The sequence below is a fragment of the Polyodon spathula genome, chromosome 11, assembly GCF_017654505.1.
Source record: "Polyodon spathula isolate WHYD16114869_AA chromosome 11, ASM1765450v1, whole genome shotgun sequence".
In the NCBI taxonomy this organism is placed as follows: domain Eukaryota; kingdom Metazoa; phylum Chordata; class Actinopteri; order Acipenseriformes; family Polyodontidae; genus Polyodon; species Polyodon spathula.
This window is the reverse complement of record NC_054544.1, coordinates 39,520,064-39,537,469: the sequence shown is the minus strand read 5'-3', so window position 1 is coordinate 39,537,469 and position 17,406 is coordinate 39,520,064. Positions and strand designations below refer to the sequence as shown.

The window sequence follows — 17,406 nt, the reverse complement described above, 5'->3', positions numbered from 1 at the left end:
GCAGATATGATAGTTTACTTACCAGAAAAGTAAAAAAAAACAAAACAAAAACAACATTTACTGTATTTTGCACATGAAAACACTATACTATAACTAAAAACTCAGTTTTACAAAAGTGAAATGTATTGCAAAAGTAAAGCTTTCTTTGTCAGTAACACTTGAATTATGATCAGCTGATGTCTGGAATGAAACAGAGCCAAGTGTTTTTGGTTTGATGAAATAATATATTACTATTAAGTGAATCATGTAAGATCACAATAATTGACATAGCCCATTGCATAACACGAATGAGCTTCTAGTATACCGCGTAGCCACAATATTGATAAAGTATTACAATATTTTATATAATGGCCCTATTCACAATTTAAAGATTTTGTTTTAAATTCTGTTTTGATGGATTAAAGGATGTTTTTATGCATGAAAGTTATACAAAAGCAGCAGTGGCATAATTAAAATGTGATCTCATATTTATTGGGACAGGTTCTTTAGTCTATGTGAGTGGTGTGGTAAGGATTAAATGTCAACAAAGAAGGTCTATTTACCTAATTTGTCCCATTTTTATTAAAAAGAACTGTCTCCTCTACCAGCAGTGGTACTGGGGAATCAAACAGTGGGCTTGCACTTGCAGTCCCAAACTAAAAGGTTCCCAAAATAATAAAACAATAGTCACAGTCCAAGGTGTGCAAGTGACTGATCTCAGAATGCTGGTCCAGTTTGAAGTGATGTGTCTGTGCACCTCTCGAATCCGTCTATGTCTGCATCTGCTTACACAAAACAGTAAAAAAAACACACACACAGCACTCTAGGGCTGCAGCGAAGGGTACATTTTGGCCTTCAAAGGTTCGGAACACATTACCAAAGGAAGGTTCGAACCTTCGATGGTACTAATTTGCATAATTTACTGGTGACGTCACCATAGCTACTTGTTTATATTGGATAAAAAAAATACATTATACTACTAAAAATATTAATAATAATAATATTAATAATTAATACTATGAACTGTCAAGTGATGCCAGAGATTGGTTATGCCTCCACGATATGAGTCGCTTGCACAGTTTGCATTTAACTATTTTTATTTTTTTTTTTGGTTGTCTGGACATTTAACAAAAAAATCATTTACGCTATACAATGCTGTCGAGATGGTGAATGAAAAAATGTAAGGTTTGCCTCTGGATAACGTGAGCTGGAGGGGGGAGGGGTGGACAGTGCTCAGTTTTCGAAATTAAAATGGTTAGTGTTTTGTATGTTTCAAAAATATTCTACCATATCACTTCTCGTACACTGTCTTGTATGCTAGGTATTCAGTACATATTTTACTGAAGCACTACAACTGCTATAGGTACCCCCATCCCCCAGTGCTTTGGCATACTATACCCTGTTCCATACACGGCAGCAGTGCCATATGGAGTTGATACCACACGTATAACGATTTGGTGCAATCACTCTGGCTTTCTACTATATCAGCATAAGGGGCCTGCTGAACTCCTTCCTGTGATCTGTATGACGCCTCGCTCTATCCAATTGCCGCGTGCAACACAGCTGATCACAACAGAAGTGTTCAGCAGTCTTACAGCTATGCCCTCTTACCAAGATGGCCGACTACCATCGAGTCGGCCCATCTCTGTGAAGGCGTATCACCAACCTAACTTAGCGCCTTTCCTGGTCGGGAGATAGAGCTACACTTCAGATTCATTCTCTCCTGTTCACAGCTTTCACCTTTTTAGTTCACATGCTGGGATTCAAGTGAATAATTAATTAGTAAATGAATTCCGGCGCAACAGTATATATAGATGCACGTTCCACTCGCTCTGGGTTGGGTGTTCAGGGCGAGAGAACGGGAAAGAAAGTTGGGAGTAAATTGTTATACATGCTGAATTAGAGCAGCACAATACTTGTTTGTTTAGCGTTCGTCCCCTTTCTTAGTGTCTGTTTCGTTTAGTGTTAGTACGTTTTGTTTGTCTATTTATTTTGGTCTAAAGTGCTGTGTGCTGTTTTTGTTTTATTTTTTTGTTTGTTTATTAAAGCACCTCAACGTCTCAGTTTTCAACCCCAGAACTGCCTCTCTGTGTACTCCTTTCAGGCCTGACGTCACCCCACACACGCCATCCCCATGTAGCTGTCACAAGTCTCCATGTAGCTGTCTTGGTAAGGACACTGCATGGTGTGCAGGGTCAGTCATAAAGGTAGGTGTGCATCCCGACTGTGCCAAGTTGTCGATAAAATACTGATTGATTGGCTTGGCAGTCGGATCGAAGGATGCCCACTGACCTTCAGTTCTCCTTTGCTGTTGTGGGGAGATGCTACAGTGAGGGGACATAATTGGACAGTGTAACTGGATAGTATTGTGGGCCCATGTGTTATCGGCAGGGAAAGAGACTCCGACATCAAGAAGCTGCATTTTAAGAGCTGATGCGCGTTTTAAATCAACAAAAATAACAAATAAAACAGAATCAGAAGGGCACAAGAGCCAAAATAAACAGTTAAACAAAAACACTAATGTCAGGCTAGGCATTCGCCTTCACTGACCACTAACAGCAAAGTAACAAACACAAAACGATTGCTGGGCATTTGCCTTCACTACTTACAATTATACCAAACACAAACAACACAGTGTTCACTCACCAACTTCCTCTTTCTAATGGAGCCCTGTGCTCCGCATTTATAGGATGTGGCTTCCCCCAATTAGCACCACTTGTTCAATTAGGAGTAGCTACATTCCCACATGTTTTTGGCAGGTAGAGGAATTAACCCCATCCCTGAGGATATTCCATGGAGTGACTGCGATCGTGGTCCTCCAGTGATGTCTAGGACCAGACCTGTAAACTTTCCATGTTGATATGGTTTATTGCCAGTTTGGGTTTTTTTGGCCTGGCTGTCTTTTGTGGTCTTTTTCCACCTTAAATTAATTTGGTCCATGGTTTGCACTTGCCCAGACCTAGTAGAGTTCACTCTGGTTAAAATGTCAGGCCACGCTGCATTTTTTTTTTGCCCGAGTTTCTCTGAGTTGTGCTGCTGAAAGCATGAACAATGACAGCACAATGACTTCTAATGCACTCTTAGAGAGCGTGAGTCTCCGAAACAGTGACATTTCTGTCTTTAGTATAGGTAGCAGTATTCGCTTCTTCCTCCATCTTAACCTCTTTACATCTACATAGCACACAAACACGTATTTAAAAATAAATTGTTGAACTTCACGTATATAAAACAATGAAATGCTTTTTTATTAAAGTTATACCACTAAATATGTTTTCCTTTTTACTTGAATGGATACAAAGCTTAAAGATTTATGTAAATATTATATTATAATATTATATTTGGACATATAGTGTGTGTTTGCTGTGACAGTTCATGCAAAGTATCGCTGTTCTATGATCATTTAAAAGCGAAATCCACCTCCACAGTAGGAGCACGGTAATCCTGGTGTTTTGGATCAAAGTAATCCTGATTTCTTTAAATTCTGAAAAACTCAATTACAACATTTATTTGTGATAAAAAGTGCAATTGGATTACCGAAATGAAATCCAGATCACAGTAATCTTGATTGCATTTTTTCATGCTTTGAAAAACCCAATTTCACAATATACCCCAGATCAAACGTGGAAATCTGATTACCAGAGTTTTGAAAAACAGACCCCTGCATTAGCCCCAGTGGTCACCAGTCCACATCACGAGACCATCTCAGAACTGAGACTGCTTGAGAGAGGCCCAGGACAGAGTAGCAGTGTTATTTCAGGCGTGGATTCAGGTGTGCTTGCAGTGCTGTGAAGAAAACCTCCTGTTTGATTTTAGTCGGTTCAGTTGTCCCTCATCCTTCATGAGAACTACTGACAAAATTAAATTAAAAAACAATAGCAAAATGTTATTCTTTGGCTACAAAATAGTAGTGGAAGATACAGTAGTGCACTCAATTGAAAGCTTTAAAGAAATTAAACTGTTGCTGTACTGGCTTGGAGTTAGAGGGGCCCACATGTACAAACAATTAAAAGACACGCACATTCCTAATCAGAGTCCATTCATTTATTCCTAGAAATGTGATTTATAGCCAGTGCAATGCAAGCACCACGTTTAACTTTAAAACAGTTTTCTATTTCCTCAGTGATCCTGAGAAGCCAAAGTCTGGCTATTTGTACAGCGGTTTATTTTCATAATGCTTTCTGTTTAATGAATACCTAAAAAAAAAAAAAAAGATTTGCTGAAAGAGCTGCATCCTAGATCCTGGCATTGCTGTTCTTTTTAATTTTTATCCTGCCGCTCCCAATTGGTTTGATTTCTAACGTTATATTAAAGTGGAACTCCCAAGGGGGAATCAGATCCGCTAATAACAAACATTAGAACTATGAACTTTTCCGCATTCTATTGTGTTACAACATGGAATCAAAATGGATTTAATTAGGAGTTTTTGCCACTGATCAACACAAAAAAATGTCCATAATGTCAAAGTGAAAAGTACAATTTACAAATTGTTCTAAATTAATTACAAATACAAAACATAAAAATAATTGATTGCATAAGTATTCACCCCCTTGAGTCAATATTTGGTAGAGGCACCTTTGGCAGCAATTACAGCCATGAGTCTATTTGGATAAGTCTCTACCAGCTTTGCACATCTGGCCACTGCAATTTTTTCCCATTCTTCTTTGCAAAATTGCTCAAGCTCCATCAGGTTGGATGGTGACCTTTGGGGAACAGCAGTTTTCAACTCTTTCCACATATTCTCAATTGGATTGAGGTCCGGGCTTTAACTGGGCCACTCCAGCACATTGACCTTTTTGTTTTTAAGCCACTCCAGTGTGGCTTTGACTGTATGTTTGGGGTCATTGTCCTGCTGGAAGATGAATCTTCGCCCATCCCAGGTCTCTTGCAGACTTCAGCAGGTTTTCCTCTAGGATTTCTCTGCACTTTGCTGCATCCATTTTGCCCTCTATCTTCACGAGCTTTCCAAGCCCTGATGCAGAGAAGCATCCCCATAGCATGATGCTGCCACCACCATGTTTCACGGTAGGGATGGTGTTCCCAGGATGATGTGAGGTGTTAGGGTTGCACCAAACATAGCGCTTAGCATTGAGGCCAAAAAGCTCTATTTTGGTCTCATCAGACCATAGAATCTTCTTTCACTTGGTCTCAGAGTCTCCCACATGCCCTCTTGGAAACTCTAGCCGAGATTTGATATTTTTTTTCAACAATTACTTTTTTTTTGCCACTCTCCCATAAAGGCCAGTTTTGTGAAGCACCCAGGCTATTGTTACCGTATGCAGTGTCTCTCAGCTTAGCTGTGGAAGACTGTAACTCCTTTAGAGTTGCCTTAGGCCTCTTGGTGGCCTCCCTGACTACTGCCCTTCTCGCCCGGATACTCAGTTTTTGAGGACGGCCTGTTCTAGACAGATTCACAGTTGTGCCATATTCTCTCCATTTCTTAATAATGGACTCTACTGTGCTCCGGGGGATATTCAGTGCCTTGGAAATGTTCTCATATCCTACCCCTGATTGGTGCTTTGGAAGAACCTTATTCCGGATTTGCTTTGAATGTTCCTTCGTCTTCATGATGTAGTTTTTGTTAGGAAATGTACTAACCAACTGTGGGACCTCCCAGAGTCAGGTGTATTTAACCTGAAATCATGTGAAACACCTTAATTGCACACAGCTGGACTCCATTCAACTAATTATGTGACTTCTAAAGACAGCTGGTTGCACCAGAAATTATTAAGGTGTGTCATAGCAAAAAGGGGGGGGGGGATACTTATGCAATCATTTATTTTCTGTTTTATATTTGTAATTAATTTAGAACAATTTGTGGATTTTATTTTTCACTTTGTCATTATGGACGTTTTTGTGTTGATCGGTGGCAAAAACTCCTATTAAATCCCTTGGAATGTTTGATTCCATGTTTTAACACAGTAAAATGTGGAAAAGTCCAAGTGGGGTGAATACTTCTGAGAGCCACTGTATGTCTTGAAAGAGACTGTGTATGAATCAGACACTTGTTTTAAAGCTGCACTAATTATCAGGTTTATAATGACACAGATAAGTGTTGGTTTAAAAATAAATGTTAGTTTAAAACTGATAGCCACATGGGTGCATTGTTTAAACAGATGCTAATTTCTTAGTGGTTATGGAGGCAGCAAATAGGCTCCAGACAGAGAAATCACAAAAATAGTAGTTATCATAGTTGGCAGCTTAGATGGAAGCAGGCGTTTAAAAGCAGAGTGCAAAGGAAGCACTGAAATGTATTATTATCCACCTACATACCCAAGCAACGGGAAAAGTGGAGGCAACCATACAAAAATCGGGAGTATCACAATCTAGGAATATAGGAAGGATTAGCACTCCTTGGGGAAAATGTCAAATTAAAAGCATTTTATATGTTTAAACCTGTAACATTATAAATAAACCTAAGCTAAACTGTCCTTGAAAAAATATTGTGAAAGATGGAAATCACATAGAATATGCACTGAGTGAAATTCATTTTTGAAACACTTTAAATTTTAGTAAATGCAATAAATTGCAAAAACTAAACAGACATTTTTATCAAACCTTTAAATTAGGTACCTCTGTATAATTGAACATTTTAGAAATGCAGTTATTTTTCTTGATCATCGTTCATAACTACCTGAAGAGGAATCACTTCTGAGTAAAACCAGTACAACATGCACAAAAACATAACTCTTAAATCCTAATTTCTGAACACTGTGTAACTAAAATGTCCAGCCATTACCACTCACGCTGAACTGTCATGCACAAAAGACAAAGTGCAGAATGCAGAAAGAAACAAAATCTTGCATAAGTTACTTTTTTCGCCACTCCTGTACAACCAAATAGAACTTGCAAAATCACATTCAGTTGGCTTGTAAAATCCCCCCCCCCCCCCAAAAAAAATATTATTATTTAACAATAAAACATATTCTAGCATTATTTTAAGATGACTGTAAATGAGCCAGTAATCAATAAAATAGCAGTTTATCCAAAAATTTTAATAAATCAGTTACTGGTATGTAACACGATTTATTAGTTTGGTTTAATAACTTGATTTAGTTAATGTTGAAACATACATCAAAGTACTCAATATTTTAAATGTTAATAGCTAATTAGTCACAAAAACTTATTCACCATAGGCATCAATTAAATTTTGTAATTAATTTTATCAAGTACAAAAGTTAATATGAAAACGTTTCTACAAAATTAAAAAAAAAACATTATATCACCTCAAAACTGAGCCCACGGTACAAATGCATTCAGACTCCTGTAGCTGCCTTTTTTGTTCTTTATACTTTGCAAAACTGATTCTTTTGTAGTGGATTGGATATAACATATTGTCATTTTATTAATACTGAACACGCTTTTTACATCTGCCAGCAGAACGATCATGTGACCTTAACACTGCCCTATTGTCAGAGCTCTTGCTCTACATCCCGCCTACAGGTAGGCAATCTGTTGGCGTGATTTATGAATTGCTGTTTTGACTGACAGTTCACCAATACTGCCTTGCTACACTTTATTTTTCTACAGTTACAGCTGCCGCCGGCGCCTGCATTTCACTACGAATAGAAAAAAATACACAGAATGTCATTGCTCCCGCAGCCCACCTGGGACCACAGTTTGGGAACACCTGCGTACGTGATACTTTGCATGGTGTTGGCGGCTCCAATTTCCGCTGCTGGGGGTTTACAGAGGCTGACTCTATAGCTGCCCATCTGTCTGTATGTCGCAGTTAAATTTTTTGTATAACTTTGTATGGAAGATTCGGAGTATGTTGAGGCATCTCTATGTCAAACTTACATTTATCAGCAATATCCGTCACATATATATATATATATATATATATATATATATATATATATATATATATATATATATATATATATAGATGTGCACGTATATATATATATATATATATATATATATATATATATATTATATATATATATATATATATATATATATATATATATATATATATATATATATATATATTATTCTTTTCTAGCCGTTGTTGTCATTGCTGGTTTCGCCTTTATGGTCTCTGGCCTTTGTTTGTTGATAATGTGACCCAGATTTTGATATTTTGACCCATTTTTCTCGTAAACTGTAATAAGTATATATATTTTTAAGATGAGACCCCGCAATATGAACACAACACTGTATTGTTCGTTTGTAAAACCACTCTGCCTCTTCTGCCTTTGTGGTTTGGGGAGGGGAAAACTCGTCATCCCTTCAGTGGTCGTTATGACATCACCGACCACGTATTGTAATTTAGATATGTGCGTGCATTCTGACTTAAGCCGGCTCAAGGCACAACCGCATGAAAACACTATGTGAAAAATGATAAGAATCTCCACGATTAGTCAGACCTGAGTCGGCTTAGGTCAGAGGTGGTAGGGTAAACACAGCAATAGTGACTCAGGAATCCTGCCTGGGAAAATCTGTATAACTGACTGGGTATATGACTGTGGTGTCCATGCTGTTTCTAACAACTCTGATATCATAATGGGTGACCTTAATATACTCAGAGACCTATGACAGCACCCAAAGCTTTGTGCAGAATATATATCTACTGTATGTCTAAATATGTCGGTAACAGTGTTTTTACATATTGTTTGCATTTTGCAGTGGAGAAAGTTATTAATTATGGGAATCTGAAGCCTTTATGTACTATGCAGTCAGGGTTTTGCACACTTCAGTTAGTCTTAGTTTGATCTCAGAATCTCAGTTTTTCATGTCAAGACTTGCATCAGACCAATTAGTCTGATATGTTTTGTTGGACTTCCAGTTTGATGTAAAGTGAAAGCAAAATAATGGTGAGACATATATTTTTTCACTATACTTAGGCCTCATTATGTTACCGGCGATGTAATGCTAAAATTATTTAAATGGTAGCGCAGAAATCTTTTTCAGTCAACCAAAGACTATTCTAGGTAACCACTGTTTGGGGCTATAACTGAGAGAATATTTACTTTAGAAGAACAAAGAGAGACCTGACCTCCCTGTTGCATGTGATCTCAAAAATCTGGAACATCAAACGCTTACAGCAGCAATTATAGGTGAACTATAACGTTTTAGGAATCTTTTAGCATGCTGTATATTAGTAACTTGTACTGAGATTCATATTTGTTATAAGAAAGCCGTTCAGCTTGATCATTTGTTGTACTCTACAGTATAAAGACAGTGTGTGTGCTTTACATGGTTGTCTCTGAATATAATGTATGCTTTCATACCCAACATGCAGTGTGATTTTTGTTCTCACTGTCACACTCGATTTTGTACTAATGTAATTGTCTTGGTGTCTGTTGGCTGTGCATCTGTCTACTGTACTTCATTAGAAGAAAGACTTTATTTAGACTGTCACAAACTTCCTCCCCACTTGAAACCTGCTTGACTACATAACTATGTGAACCAAACAGAAATCGAAATTATCTTTTTTTTTTTCCCAAACGCTTTTTTGTCATACTGATTACTAGTGTCATTTTAATCATGGACTATTAGAAATGCACCTTTCCTAGATATTAAAAAGTAGGTATTTGTAGAAACTGTTTTATGACCTACAGACAAACAGTACTCTTAACTTTGTTTTTATTTACTGGTGTTTTAACTCGATCTGATTTAAGGTGTTTAACTCAGTTGACCCCTTTATTGACATCCCCACATGCAGTAAATGCATGGGGGAAACAGATCCGCCAAAAAGGTGTTTAAGCGGTATTAAGATTAGCTGCTGTATTGATATTTACAAAAGGCCCTGTTGGAAGACACATGCTACAGGCAGATTCCTCCTTCTATATGAATAACTTTGCCAAATCTGATCATAAAAGCTGTGAAAGAAATTCTCTTTACCAAGGTTTCTAAGCATTGCCTCAGCTCACTGGAATGTTTGTCTGTTAAATGGGAACTAGTACAGCTGTGCCAAGTCCAAGGCTTCTTTAATATACTATTCATTCTAATGACTAGGTTGTAAACAACATACAGTGCTGTCCCTTTAAAATGCTGCAGAGATTGTCCACCGTTAAGAGGCCTTGCAACAGTATTTGTGTTCTGCCTTCCAAAGAGTACGAATTATGGGGCAAAGCAGTTCATCTGTATAAAGGGCTGCTTTACAAGGCATGAGCCCAGCATTTGTTAGACTTGACTATGTGTAGTTTGCAAGGAATTAACTTAAAACCACACACTATTACTTTGTTAACATTGACAGTAAATTGCTTTATGATGACAACTGCCATTTAAATGTAAACGCACACACTCTCAATTTTAGATTGAGCATAAATGTGCAACACTAGCTATAAGGCTACTGGCCATTTAAGACAGACAATGTCCTGCAGCAGGTTGCCTATAACACATAATTTACCTTATTAGCAGTTTAACTCTGTCAACACTGCATACCTCTAAAGAGGTCAGGGGGACAATAGCTCCACTCAAAATGTCAGACTGCTGGCACAGTCTAGGAACATCCACTGAACACAACAGACCACCTAACCACATACTTTGGTGCTGGATCAGCTGTTCCTCACATTAATCACTTTCTGCCTTGATGTGTGCAAAACATGTGGGGACATTTTAATAAAGGGCAGTGTAATCTGTAATCTGTTGCATATCTGACTGTGGAGGGACCAGAGTAAGAGCAGATATGTAAAAAGGCAGATGAATGAATCCTGTTTTAAATACCATTATACACAGCTGTAACTATTACTATAATAACACAATTATTGTTTTGAGGTTCAGCTTTTATTAGGGAGCCCCCCTAAATCCCTTGTTTAAGAAGATACAGGGTATTAATGCTTGTGACAGAGTAGCTGTCTGCCGTGAGGGTGTGTGCATTTGCTGCTGAGTGAGATTGAGACGAAGGGGGATCTACAATCTCTGAACTGATCTTCTCTATTTAATAATAAACTAACATTCCTGAAGAACTTGATTAGGGCGGATACACGACAGATTACTATAGTCCTGTGTTGGGTTTTTTTTCTTTAAAAAAAACAAAAACAAATTACAGATCATTGTTTAAATTTTCAATGTGTTGAAAATAACACAGCACAGTGAGAGAGCAACACATGCACAGTGTATCTCTGCACAGTGTATCCATGCATACTTCTGTTGACCCTTTCTGCTTAGTCACTTTCCAAATCAGGGTGTAACTTTAGCTGGGTGGGGTGAGAGCACTAGGAAACGGTCATAAGTCCTTATGACAAAGTGCCCGCCCCTGTTTGTATTTTCTGTATATGTTGCGTGTGGTGTGTTAAATGTTGGTGTATAGTCATTGATACATGGGATATAAACGGGTCTGTGTAACACGAGTGTTTAAAATGTATATTTGTATTTAGGCACCAGGATTGCACAGCACTTCACGTGCAAGTAAAAAGTAATAATATGTGAGCACAGGGAATTGCACTTTATTAATTCACGTGCAGTTGTACCGAGACCCCAATTGAATGATTGATTACACTATGTAACACAATTTTTGTTCCTGGGTAGTAAGTGTTATTTCCTAATTGCTTATTCCTCAAAAGTATAGAAAATGGCTATTATTCCCCACAAACTTTGCTTTTGTGACCAGGACAGTAATATTTTGAAATTTACCTATTTCCAATGAGAAAACAGGCAAATTTGTGTCTTTTTGTTCACATAAAGTCAGAAAAAAACAACATATGAATCCAAATTAACATGTATTTATACTAAAGTAATACAAAAATGACTACAAAAGATTTAGAAGTGAGTAGTTTTTCGAGATTTACGATTATACTATAAATCACTTTCACGAATCAGCCCCCAAATGTAGTCTCCCATCATGTTCTCGTTATACTGTCCTTGGTAACGGCGTTCAAAGTCCAGTATATCCTGGTGGAAGCGCTCGCCTTGCTCCTCCGAGTACGCTCCCATGTTCTCCTTGAATTTATCAAGATGAGCATCAAGGATATGGACTTTGAGGGACATCCTACAGCCCATTGTGCCTTAGTTCTTCACCAGAGTCTCAACCAACTCCACATAGTTTTCGGCCTTGTGACTGCCCAGGAAGCCCTGAACCACTGCAACAAAGCTGTTCCAAGCCGCTTTCTCCTTACTATTGAGCTTCTTGGGGAATTCATTGCACTCCAGGATCTTTTTTATCTGTGGTCCGACGAAGACACCGGCTTTGACCTTTGCCTCAGACAGCTTAGGGAAGAAGTCTTGAAGGTACTTGAAGGCTGCCGACTCCTTATCTAGAGCTCTGACAGATTGTTTCATAAGGCCCAATTTGATGTGCAGTGGTGGCATCAGCACCTTCCGGGGGTCCACCAGTGGCTCCCACTTGACGTTGTTCCTCCCCACAGAGAACTCGGTCCGCTGTGGCCAGTCCCGCCTGTGGTAGTGCGCCTTGGTGTCCCTGCTGTCCCAAAGGCAAAGATAGCAGGGAAACTTGGTAAAACCGCCTTGGAGACCCATCAGGAATGCCATCATTTTGAAGTCTCCTATGACCTCCCAGCCGTACTCATCATACTTCAAGGCCTCCAGCAAGGTCTTGATGCTGTTGTAATCCTCTTTGAGGTGCACCAAGTGAGCCAGGGGAAGAGATGGGTACTTGTTACCATTATGGAGCAGCACGGCTTTGAGGCTCTTGAATTCTTGGGATAGCGAACTTCATGGCTCTCTTTTCCCCTCTGTACCATCCTACAAAAATACATTTATTTCACCCATGACTAATGTGTAAGAGATTCTTGCAACATTTTTCATATATGATATATTTTTTCAATAACGTTGAAAATTGTAAAACATTTTAAAATTAAAAACTTTTACAATTTTAAAAATTTTAACAAATTTTATAACATAAAATTCCAAGCAACAATTGTCCATCTTCCCTTCCAGAGTTTTTTTGCAGTGCTCGCAGGTGAATTGAGGTGCCCAGGGTTTGTCTTGATCCCCGACAGGCATGCCGAAATATGCCTTGTAGGCCTCACACATCTTAGCAGATGCTTCCACAGAGTACTTTTTCGCTCGTCTTGATAAATTGGCCGCAGACATAGCAAAATGCATCTGCCGGATGCTTGCAGACTCTTGTTGCCATCTCAGAAAAATGCAGATATGTATCCATTTAGGCAGCTGGAACTAAACTGAACTGGTGGGCTTAAGGCCCCTGTATTTATACTACTATTTATATTACTGGAAAGTTCTAGAAAGTTCTAGAAGTTACTCCAAGTTTACTCAGCACTGAATCTATCTGGAATGTTCTGGAAAATAGGTAAATTTCAAAATATCACTGTCCTGGTCACAAAAGCAAAGTTTGTGAGGAATAGTAGCCATTTTCTATACTTTTGAGGCATAAGCAATTAGGAAATAACACTTGCTACCCAGGAACCAAAAAAATAAAATAAAAAATTTTGTTACACAGTGTTAGCAATCGAGTCTTGGTACAGCTGCATAAAAGCTGCATGTTTTCACTCACTCGGGGTTGTGTGTTCGGTGAGTGGAGAACTGGATAGGAGACGGAGGTAATAATTGTGATCATAGTAATAGAAATAAAATATCTGCTCACAGTGTTTTGTTTAGTGTTAGTCCGTTTTGTTTGTCTCTTTGCTTTGGCGAATGTGCCGTGTCCTTTATTTTTGTTTGTTACAACCTTTTTATTTTCTGTTCTGTTTATTTATTAAATGCTGAGCAAAAGCATTCGCTCAGCTCCACCAAACTCCACCTCTCTCTCAGTTGCTTATTTCCTGGCTCTGGTCTGACGCCACCCACTCCGGCCATCTTTGTGACAATCCTTCAACATGAAATGCCAGTGTTGCTGCTGCCAATTGTGGATAACAAACTCCACATACAGCACCCTGTAAATCTGAGCTTGCCTCTTGGCAGGAACATCGTGGAAAGGAGCTGTCACAGCACTTACCATAATTAATGTACCCTTTGGTATCTAACTGAGATATGCATTCACAGCTATAACTTTTAGGGGGAAAAAATAGAGATGACTAACTAGCATTGTGACATTCCTTTTAGTAGGACATGCTGCATTTCTCATGACTATTTGGCTGTTGTGAATCATTAGAGTAAGATAAACTGCACCATTCTGCCTCATTCCACATGAGTTTAACAGTGGGAATTTAAATTGACAAGCTGTTGAGAGTATTAGAACATGGGGATATATGAAGAAACCTGTCTGTCCTCCTTCCATACGGGATACGTGGCATTTGAACTGGTTCTACTGTATAATTGAGATGAAATTTGATATTGTCATTCTTTGGTACAAGTTATTTAGCTTATCAGCACATGAGGATGCAGGTTGTGTTGTCTTGAAACTGGCAAGGTCAATGGGGAATTCTTGGTAATTAATAGTAAGTAGTGTGGTTTGGCTGTTACACATAAGTTCACTGAACCCCCTTTATCTGGCACCAGGCAGATATTTACAGTAGCCTGGTCAGTGACTCAGTGTTTCTTTAGAGTGGCTGAGATTATCTTTTCTCATCTCCAGTTCTCAGCTATGCTTGCCCGTTTTAATTGACTGCCCCTGGGAGTCATATATGAAGAATACCAAATATCTAAAATAAATCACATTCATGAAATCCAATTGAGAATTTCCTAAACATTAAAACCCGGTTGATTGTTTTCACGGTTTTCTTTGCACAATTGGTAAACATTTGCAGCTGATCTTCCAATCTGCGGCAGCCACATCACTTCCCTTCCGGGTTGATGAGTTAATGTACCGAAGTTCTATCCCATTTCTAAATGACCGACTTCCTTTTAAACCTAAGAATGAAGTGTCAGGCCAAACAGTCCAGGGTACTATGTTCCTGTTACTTAGCATGCAGAACTGCTTCAACTCAGTGACATTTGCAGGTTTTTGAGCATAAACTGCTCGTTTCAGGTCCTGACAAAACATCTCGGTGGGGTTTAGGTCTGAACTTTGATTAGGCCATTCCAAAACTTTAAATTTCTTGTTCTTCAACCATTCTGATGTAGACTTGCTTGTGTGTTCTGGACCATTGTCTTGCTGCATGACCCAGCTGCACTTCAGCTCCAGCTCATGGATGGATGGCCTGACATTCTCCTGTAGAATTATCTGATACAGAGCAGAATTCATGGTTCATACAATGATGGCAAGTCATCCAGGTCCTGATGCAGCAAAGCATCCCCAAATCATGACACTACCACCACCATGCTTGACCGGGTTCTTATCAGGTTCTTACTGTGGAATGCAGTGTTTGGTTTTCACCAGACATAACAGGGCCCATGTTGGCCAAAAAGTTCCACTTTTGACTCATCTGTCTATAGAACATTTTTTCAGAACTGAGGATCATCCAGGGGCTTTTTGGCAAACTTGAGACAAGCATTTGTGTTCTTCTTAGTGAGCAGTGGTTTCCGCCTTGCTACTCTGCCATGAATCCCATTTTTGCCCAGTGTGTTTCTGATTGTGGAGTCACGAACATTGACCTTAGCCGAAATGAGAGAGGCCTGCAGATCCCTGGATGTTGTTGTAGGGTTCTTTGTGACTTCCTGGACGATTTTACACCTTGCTCTTGCAGAGATTTTGACAGGACGGCCACTCCTGGGAAGATTCACTACTGTCCCAAACTTTCTCTATTTGGTCAGTATGGCTCTGCCGGTGGTTTGGTGGAGCCCCAGAGCCTTAGAAATTGCTTTTTAACCCTTTCCAGATTGATAGGCATCAACAACTTTTTTTCCAGAGTTTTTCAGGAATTTCTTTTAATCGTGGCATCATGTGCCTCTAGAACTTGTGTGCTGACAACTTCACTCTGATGGTAAGGGCCAAAGTTAGTCAGATTTTTATTGGGCAGGGCTGGCCCAAATCAGGCCTGATTGTTAACCAAAGTATTCAAACAGCTGACCCTAATTATCCCTTTAATTGGGTTGAGTTAACTAGGGTGCAATAACTTTTTCACACCTGAAGATTGCATGGTTGATTACCTTGCACATCAAGCAAATGAAAGAAGCACCTCTATATACTACTGGAACACACAAAATCTGCCCAAATTCAATGTGAAAAATGTGCAAAAATGCAGAAAATCAGACAGGGAAGGGGGGGGGATACTTTTTCATGGCACTGTATGACAGAACTTAGATGACATTCTGCTGCTGCAGTGGATCCCCAGGAGTGTTTGAGCAAAGGACGCTCATGAGGGCTGAAAGATGTAGAGAAATAGGGAGGAGTTACAGTAAATCAGGGACCATAGGCTAGTTCATAATTCAAGTTTCATAGTTCATATTCAACACAGTCACATGATGTTTTAGGATATAAAATACTGACGATTGATAGCGTAACCTTTCACGGGCCCTCTTTCTTTGGTGATAAATCTGCAAAACTTCAGAGCAGGATTTCCATAACCCTGTGAGGTGACATGTTCATACTGTACATTGTAGTTGATATTGTTAATCAATACTTAGGAAACAATTTGACTGCCAAACTACAAACTGTGTTTCATTTGCTGTTCCAATTGCAGTATGTAATACAGAGCAGAAACAGTAAATCAATTTGCACCAGATTCTCAGCACTGGTGTGATACTAATAACCTCAAGACAAGACAGCTTTTCTACATTTCACACTCATTTTGTCAGAGAGTATCTATTTCTGTTCCCTGTACCCCTAGGATAACTGAGGATCATGAACTAAAAGAACAAGTATAACAAAGCCACATCAAATTACCAGAAAGATCTACCTAACTGACCTGATTTTGTTTTGCTATCATTTCTATTTTTAGTAGTTTCTTTCCTTTCTTTTAGAAGTCTTTTAGAAGAATCCCCACCTTTCACATCTCTACTCCACCATTAACAAACTAATCATTGTGACGAGTGCTGTTTACACAGAGCTCTCACGGGGAGGGGATACCCATTCTGACATACAAATACCAACACATACAAGTTTTGCCTTAGAAAACATTACCGGCCAGGAAATAAAGTTTCAGATGACAATATACTATAGTACAGCTTTTTTTCAGATCTCCACTACAGTATATAAGCTATCTGATATTGAATCATAAACATCTGTATGTGGCCTTTACCTCACTGTATCATTTGGCTGAAAGTTGTTAACAGTTCACAATGTTAACAGATCTCCTGCCCATCTGCTTTCTAAGCGTGGTTTGATGTCATCGTAATTTCTGACCAACTAGCTGGTTGGTGGCAGGTGCTTGTGTATCCAGAACTGCAGAGCTGTCTCAGACTGATGACTGTAGGCTATTTGTAAGCATTAAGAGATGTCCCAGATTTGAACCAGTGCCAGCCTATTGAGCATGTTCTGCCAGGTGTTTTTATTTTATATAACCACCTGTACATTGCAGTATTTCTATAGCTCATACAATATGTATTCAATATAACTTGTTATATTTATTTGTGTGTGTCTAGAGTGTGTATTTGAACTTGCAAAGTAATATTAGTTAGCGTCACAGTTGGAGGGTATAAAGTGGGATTTAATTTCCTAGTGTTTAAGCCCATATGGAAGGG

The 17,406-nt window shown here is 38.9% G+C and overlaps 1 protein-coding gene across 6 annotated transcripts in view; it reads left to right on the top strand.

Moving 5' to 3' along the window:
- The window catches only part of LOC121322911 (phospholipase D1-like), a 75,759-nt gene that overhangs the window by 15,315 nt on the left and 43,038 nt on the right, over positions 1-17,406 (top strand). The gene's annotated exons all lie outside the window — the stretch shown is intronic.